Consider the following 7,500-nt stretch of genomic DNA (forward strand, 5'->3'; position numbering starts at 1 on the left):
TGGGCGCAAACACGTCGCGTCTCGTTGCGTCTTCAGAAGTCGTCGCTAACAGCACCTTTGGTTGCCACTGGTGGTTAGGCTGGTTGGTTGCGCAAACCCTATAGGAGGGTGGCATGCTGGTGGGCGTTTTTGCCCGGATAGGCACTAGAATGTGCAGATTTTGGGCGTTTTTGCCTGGATAGGCTAAGGAATGGGCATGCTTTGGGCGTTTTTGCCCGGATAGGCACCGGAATGCTTGGCCTTGGCTTGTCCTAGCAAGGCATTGCTGGGTTGGGCTCCCTTGGCCTTTTGGGCGCCTTGGACGATGTCTTGCGAAGACCATGGGCACAAGGCCATGGCATATGGTGAGGAAAGGACCACGGTTGCCAAGGTTAGGCACCGGAATGCTTGGCCTTGGCTTGCCCTAGCAGGGCATTGCTGGGTTGGGCTCCCTTGGCCTTTTGGGCGCCTTGGACGATGTCTTGCGAAGACCATGGGCACAAGGCCATGGCATATGGTGAGGAAAGGACCACGGTTGCCAAGGTTAGGCACCGGAATGCTTGGCCTTGGCTTGCCAAAGCAGGGCATTGCTGGGTTGGGCTCCCTTGGCCTTCCGGGCGCCTTGGACACTGTCTTGGGAAGACCATGGGCACAAGGCCATGGCATATGGTGGGGAATGGACCACGGTTGCCAAGGCTAGGCATATAGAGAGGAATCGCATTTTTGCCCGGATAGGCACCGGAATGCTTGGCCTTGGCTTGCCATAGCAGGGCATTGCTGGGTTGGGCTCCCTTGGCCTTCCGGGGGCCTTGGACGCTGTCTTGGGAAGACCATGGGCACAAGGCCATGGCATATAGTGAGGAATGGACCACGGTTGGCAAGGCTAGGCATATAGAGAGGAATGGACCACGGTTGCCAAGGTTGCGCAAGTTTTGGGCATTTTTTGCCCGGATATGCCCAAGTATGCCCCGATAGGCCCGTTACGCCCCGGTATGAACGCGTATGCCCGGATAGACTCGGTATGCCTTGGGATACATGCGTATGCCCCGATAGGCTTGGTACGCCCCGATATGCGCACGTGTGCCCCAGTAGGGCTCGGTATGCCCCGGTATGTACGCGTGTGCCCCGATAGGCCCGGTATGCCCCGATATGCACACGTGTGCCCCAATAGGGGTCGGTATGCCCCGGTAGGTACGCGTGTGCCCCGTAATGCACGTTTCGCAGATCTCCCCGCATGTCCCGCCCCTATATGTAATACTTACTTACTTACTTACTTTCTTTCTTGCTTGCTTGCTTGCTTGCAATGGTTGGGAGTGCCCGGCATGCCCCGCTGCAGAGACCAAGGGCGCAATGACTTGGCACCGCGGATGCCGGGACTCCGGCACTTCCCGTGGCACTGATGGTTGGTTCCAAAGACAAAAGGCCGTGCAAGGCCACCGCACCGCGGATGATTTTGCTCGTGCTGGCGCCGTTGTGTGGCCAAAGAACATGCGCGAATGCTCGTGTCGGAAGGGTTGGTGTCCTGGCCCCGCGGGTGTCACGAATGCTCGGTTGCGAAGACCATGGGACCAGAGCCATGGCACGTCGGATGATGGCTCCAGCTGGCGCCCCGGCACTTTCTGTGGCATTGATGCTCGGTTTCAAAGACAAACGTGCGCAGTGCCAGGGGACCGCGGATGACTGCTCGTGCTGGCCCCGTTGGGCGGCATTGATGGTCGGTTGCAAAGAAAATGCGCGATTGCTCGTGTCGGGGCCCGGCAAGCCAAGGCCAAGCGAGCCATGGCACGTCGGATGATGGCTCCAGCTGGCGCCCCGGCACTTTCTGTGGCATTGATGCTCGGTTTCAAAGACAAACGTGCGCAGGGCCAGGGGACCGCGGATGACTGCTCGTGCTGGCCCCGTTGGGCGGCATTGATGGTCGGTTGCAAAGAAAATGCGCGATTGCTCGTGTCGGGGCCTGGCAAGCCAAGGCCAAGCGAGCCATGGCAACGCGGATGATGGCTCGCTAGTGCTGGCGCCGTGCACAGTGGCCTCGCACACTCGCCCTGCACGCTTCCCTTGCACGCAGCCTTGCACACTAGCCTCGCATGCGAGCCTTGCACCCTAGCCATGCAAACTAGCCTTGCACGGTAGCCATGCACACAAGCCGTGCACATTAGCCATGCGCACAAGCCCCGCACACTAGCCTTGCGCACAACCCTTGCACACAAGCCATGCACTCGAGCAATGCACACAAGCCTTGCACTCAAGCAATGCACACAAGCCCTGGACACTAGCCTTGCACACGGGCCTGGCACACAAGCCTTGGGCACTAGCCTTGCGCACTAGCGTTCCACATGAGCCTTGCACACTAGCCTTGGACACTAGCCTTGCACACAGGCCTTGCACACTAGGCATGCTTGGGCGAGCTGATCCCGCATCAAGTCGACGGGTCTAGGCATTCTTGGGCGCAGATCCCGCATCGTCTCGTCGCGTCTGGGCGCAAACACGTCGCGTCTCGTTGCGTCTTCAGAAGTCGTCGCTAACAGCACCTTTGGTTGCCACTGGTGGTTAGGCTGGTTGGTTGCGCAAACCCTATAGGAGGGTGGCATGCTGGTGGGCGTTTTTGCCCGGATAGGCACTAGAATGTGCAGATTTTGGGCGTTTTTGCCTGGATAGGCTAAGGAATGGGCATGCTTTGGGCGTTTTTGCCCGGATAGGCACCGGAATGCTTGGCCTTGGCTTGTCCTAGCAAGGCATTGCTGGGTTGGGCTCCCTTGGCCTTTTGGGCGCCTTGGACGATGTCTTGCGAAGACCATGGGCACAAGGCCATGGCATATGGTGAGGAAAGGACCACGGTTGCCAAGGTTAGGCACCGGAATGCTTGGCCTTGGCTTGCCAAAGCAGGGCATTGCTGGGTTGGGCTCCCTTGGCCTTCCGGGCGCCTTGGACACTGTCTTGGGAAGACCATGGGCACAAGGCCATGGCATATGGTGGGGAATGGACCACGGTTGCCAAGGCTAGGCATATAGAGAGGAATTGCATTTTTGCCCGGATAGGCACCGGAATGCTTGGCCTTGGCTTGCCATAGCAGGGCATTGCTGGGTTGGGCTCCCTTGGCCTTCCGGGGGCCTTGGACGCTGTCTTGGGAAGACCATGGGCACAAGGCCATGGCATATAGTGAGGAATGGACCACGGTTGGCAAGGCTAGGCATATAGAGAGGAATGGACCACGGTTGCCAAGGTTGCGCAAGTTTTGGGCATTTTTTGCCCGGATATGCCCAAGTATGCCCCGATAGGCCCGTTACGCCCCGGTATGAACGCGTATGCCCGGATAGACTCGGTATGCCTTGGGATACATGCGTATGCCCCGATAGGCTTGGTACGCCCCGATATGCGCACGTGTGCCCCAGTAGGGCTCGGTATGCCCCGGTATGTACGCGTGTGCCCCGATAGGCCCGGTATGCCCCGATATGCACACGTGTGCCCCAATAGGGGTCGGTATGCCCCGGTAGGTACGCGTGTGCCCCGTAATGCACGTTTCGCAGATCTCCCCGCATGTCCCGCCCCTATATGTAATACTTACTTACTTACTTACTTTCTTTCTTGCTTGCTTGCTTGCTTGCAATGGTTGGGAGTGCCCGGCATGCCCCGCTGCAGAGACCAAGGGCGCAATGACTTGGCACCGCGGATGCCGGGACTCCGGCACTTCCCGTGGCACTGATGGTTGGTTCCAAAGACAAAAGGCCGTGCAAGGCCACCCCACCGCGGATGATTTTGCTCGTGCTGGCGCCGTTGTGTGGCCAAAGAACATGCGCGAATGCTCGTGTCGGAAGGGTTGGTGTCCTGGCCCCGCGGGTGTCACGAATGCTCGGTTGCGAAGACCATGGGACCAGAGCCATGGCACGTCGGATGATGGCTCCAGCTGGCGCCCCGGCACTTTCTGTGGCATTGATGCTCGGTTTCAAAGACAAACGTGCGCAGGGCCAGGGGACCGCGGATGACTGCTCGTGCTGGCCCCGTTGGGCGGCATTGATGGTCGGTTGCAAAGAAAATGCGCGATTGCTCGTGTCGGGGCCTGGCAAGCCAAGGCCAAGCGAGCCATGGCAACGCGGATGATGGCTCCAGCTGGCGCCCCGGCACTTTCTGTGGCATTGATGCTCGGTTTCGAAGACAAACGTGCGCAGGGCCAGGGGACCGCGGAGGACTGCTCGTGCTGGCCCCGTTGGGCGGCATTGATGGTGTGTTGCAGAGAGCATGTGCGATTGCAAGTGTCGGCCGGGTTTGGGTTCCCTTGGGCTTTCGGGTGCCTTGGACGCTGTCTTGCGAAGACCATGGGCACAAGGCCCCGTCCTGGCCCCTTGTTCGATTCGCTCTCGTCTTGCGCTTGCTTCCAAGGTCCTCCATGACCTTCCCCATGGCCTTGCTAGATCCCCCCCATGACGCATGACCTCTGTCCGTTGATTGGTTTTGAGTGCACACCATGCCCGGCTTGGCACCGTGTTGTCGCGTGAGTGGCATTTGGATCGTGCATGCTGGTGGGCTACCTGCCAATGCGCACAAGCCTTGCACACTAGCCTTGCGCACGAGCCTTGCACAAAAGCCTTGGACACAAGCCTTGCGCACAAGCCATGCGCACAAGCCTTGGACGCTAGCCTTGCACACAAGCCATGCATACAAGCCTTGCTCACAAGCCTTGGGCACTGGCCCATCGCAGTAGCCTTGCACACAAGCCTTGCGCACTAGCTTTGGGCACGAGCCTTGCGCACTTGCCTTGGGCACTAGCCTTGCACACAACCCTTGGGAACTAGCCTTGCGCACCAGCCTTGCCCACAAGCCTTGCACACCAGCCTTGCACACTAGCCTTGCATACAAGCCTTGCACACTAGCCTTGCACACAGGCCATGCTCACTAGCCTTGGGCACTAGCCTTGCACACAGACCTTGGGCACTAGCCTTGCGCACTAGCCTTGCCCACGAGCCTTGCACACTAGCCTTGCACGCAGGCCTTGCACGCTAGGCATGCTTGGGCCAGCAGCTCCCGCATCAAGTCGGCGGGTGTAGGCACGGTTGGGCGCAGATCCCGCATCGCCTCGTCGCGTCTGGGCGCAAACCCGTCGCGTCTCGTTGCGTCTTCAGAAGTCGTCGCTAACAGCACCTTTGGTTGCCACTGGTGGTTAGGCGGGTTGGTTGCGCAAACCCTATAGGAGGGTGGCATGCTGCGGGGCGCTGGAATGCGCAGGCTTAGGGCGTTTTTGCCCGGATAGGCACTGGAATGTGCTGGTTTTGGGCGTCTTTGCCTGGATAGGCTAAGGAATGGGCATGCTTTGGGCGTTTTCCCCGGATAGGCACTGGAATGGGCTGGTTTTGGGCGTTTTTGCCTGGATAGGCTAACGAATGGGGCATGCTTTGGGCGTTTTTGCCCGGGTAGGCACTGGAATGCCTGGCCTTGGCTGGGCATTGCTGGGTTGGGCTCCCTTGGCCTTTCAGGCGCCTTGGATGCTGTCTTGGGAAGACCATGGGCACAAGGCCATGGCATATAGTGAGGAATGGACCACGGTTGGCAAGGCTAGGCATATAGAGAGGAATGGACCACGGTTGCCAAGGTTGCGCAAGTTTTGGGCATTTTTTGCCCGGATATGCCCAAGTATGCCCCGATAGGCCCGTTACGCCCCGGTATGAACGCGTATGCCCGGATAGACTCGGTATGCCTTGGGATACATGCGTATGCCCCGATAGGCTTGGTACGCCCCGATATGCGCACGTGTGCCCCAGTAGGGCTCGGTATGCCCCGGTATGTACGCGTGTGCCCCGATAGGCCCGGTATGCCCCGATATGCACACGTGTGCCCCAATAGGGGTCGGTATGCCCCGGTAGGTACGCGTGTGCCCCGTAATGCACGTTTCGCAGATCTCCCCGCATGTCCCGCCCCTATATGTAATACTTACTTACTTACTTACTTTCTTTCTTGCTTGCTTGCTTGCTTGCAATGGTTGGGAGTGCCCGGCATGCCCCGCTGCAGAGACCAAGGGCGCAATGACTTGGCACCGCGGATGCCGGGACTCCGGCACTTCCCGTGGCACTGATGGTTGGTTCCAAAGACAAAAGGCCGTGCAAGGCCACCGCACCGCGGATGATTTTGCTCGTGCTGGCGCCGTTGTGTGGCCAAAGAACATGCGCGAATGCTCGTGTCGGAAGGGTTGGTGTCCTGGCCCCGCGGGTGTCACGAATGCTCGGTTGCGAAGACCATGGGACCAGAGCCATGGCACGTCGGATGATGGCTCCAGCTGGCGCCCCGGCACTTTCTGTGGCATTGATGCTCGGTTTCAAAGACAAACGTGCGCAGGGCCAGGGGACCGCGGATGACTGCTCGTGCTGGCCCCGTTGGGCGGCATTGATGGTCGGTTGCAAAGAAAATGCGCGATTGCTCGTGTCGGGGCCTGGCAAGCCAAGGCCAAGCGAGCCATGGCAACGCGGATGATGGCTCCAGCTGGCGCCCCGGCACTTTCTGTGGCATTGATGCTCGGTTTCGAAGACAAACGTGCGCAGGGCCAGGGGACCGCGGAGGACTGCTCGTGCTGGCCCCGTTGGGCGGCATTGATGGTGTGTTGCAGAGAGCATGTGCGATTGCAAGTGTCGGCCGGGTTTGGGTTCCCTTGGGCTTTCGGGTGCCTTGGACGCTGTCTTGCGAAGACCATGGGCACAAGGCCCCGTCCTGGCCCCTTGTTCGATTCGCTCTCGTCTTGCGCTTGCTTCCAAGGTCCTCCATGACCTTCCCCATGGCCTTGCTAGATCCCCCCCATGACGCATGACCTCTGTCCGTTGATTGGTTTTGAGTGCACACCATGCCCGGCTTGGCACCGTGTTGTCGCGTGAGTGGCATTTGGATCGTGCATGCTGGTGGGCTACCTGCCAATGCGCACAAGCCTTGCACACTAGCCTTGCGCACGAGCCTTGCACAAAAGCCTTGGACACAAGCCTTGCGCACAAGCCATGCGCACAAGCCTTGGACGCTAGCCTTGCACACAAGCCATGCATACAAGCCTTGCTCACAAGCCTTGGGCACTGGCCCATCGCAGTAGCCTTGCACACAAGCCTTGCGCACTAGCTTTGGGCACGAGCCTTGCGCACTTGCCTTGGGCACTAGCCTTGCACACAACCCTTGGGAACTAGCCTTGCGCACCAGCCTTGCCCACAAGCCTTGCACACCAGCCTTGCACACTAGCCTTGCATACAAGCCTTGCACACTAGCCTTGCACACAGGCCATGCTCACTAGCCTTGGGCACTAGCCTTGCACACAGACCTTGGGCACTAGCCTTGCGCACTAGCCTTGCCCACGAGCCTTGCACACTAGCCTTGCACGCAGGCCTTGCACGCTAGGCATGCTTGGGCCAGCAGCTCCCGCATCAAGTCGGCGGGTGTAGGCACGGTTGGGCGCAGATCCCGCATCGCCTCGTCGCGTCTGGGCGCAAACCCGTCGCGTCTCGTTGCGTCTTCAGAAGTCGTCGCTAACAGCACCTTTGGTTGCCACTGGTGGTTAGG

This window comes from Tasmannia lanceolata, unplaced genomic scaffold (genome assembly GCF_043159265.1).
Source record: "Tasmannia lanceolata isolate RefF3 unplaced genomic scaffold, GAP_Taslan_0.1 ptg000270c, whole genome shotgun sequence".
Lineage (NCBI taxonomy): Eukaryota > Viridiplantae > Streptophyta > Magnoliopsida > Canellales > Winteraceae > Tasmannia > Tasmannia lanceolata.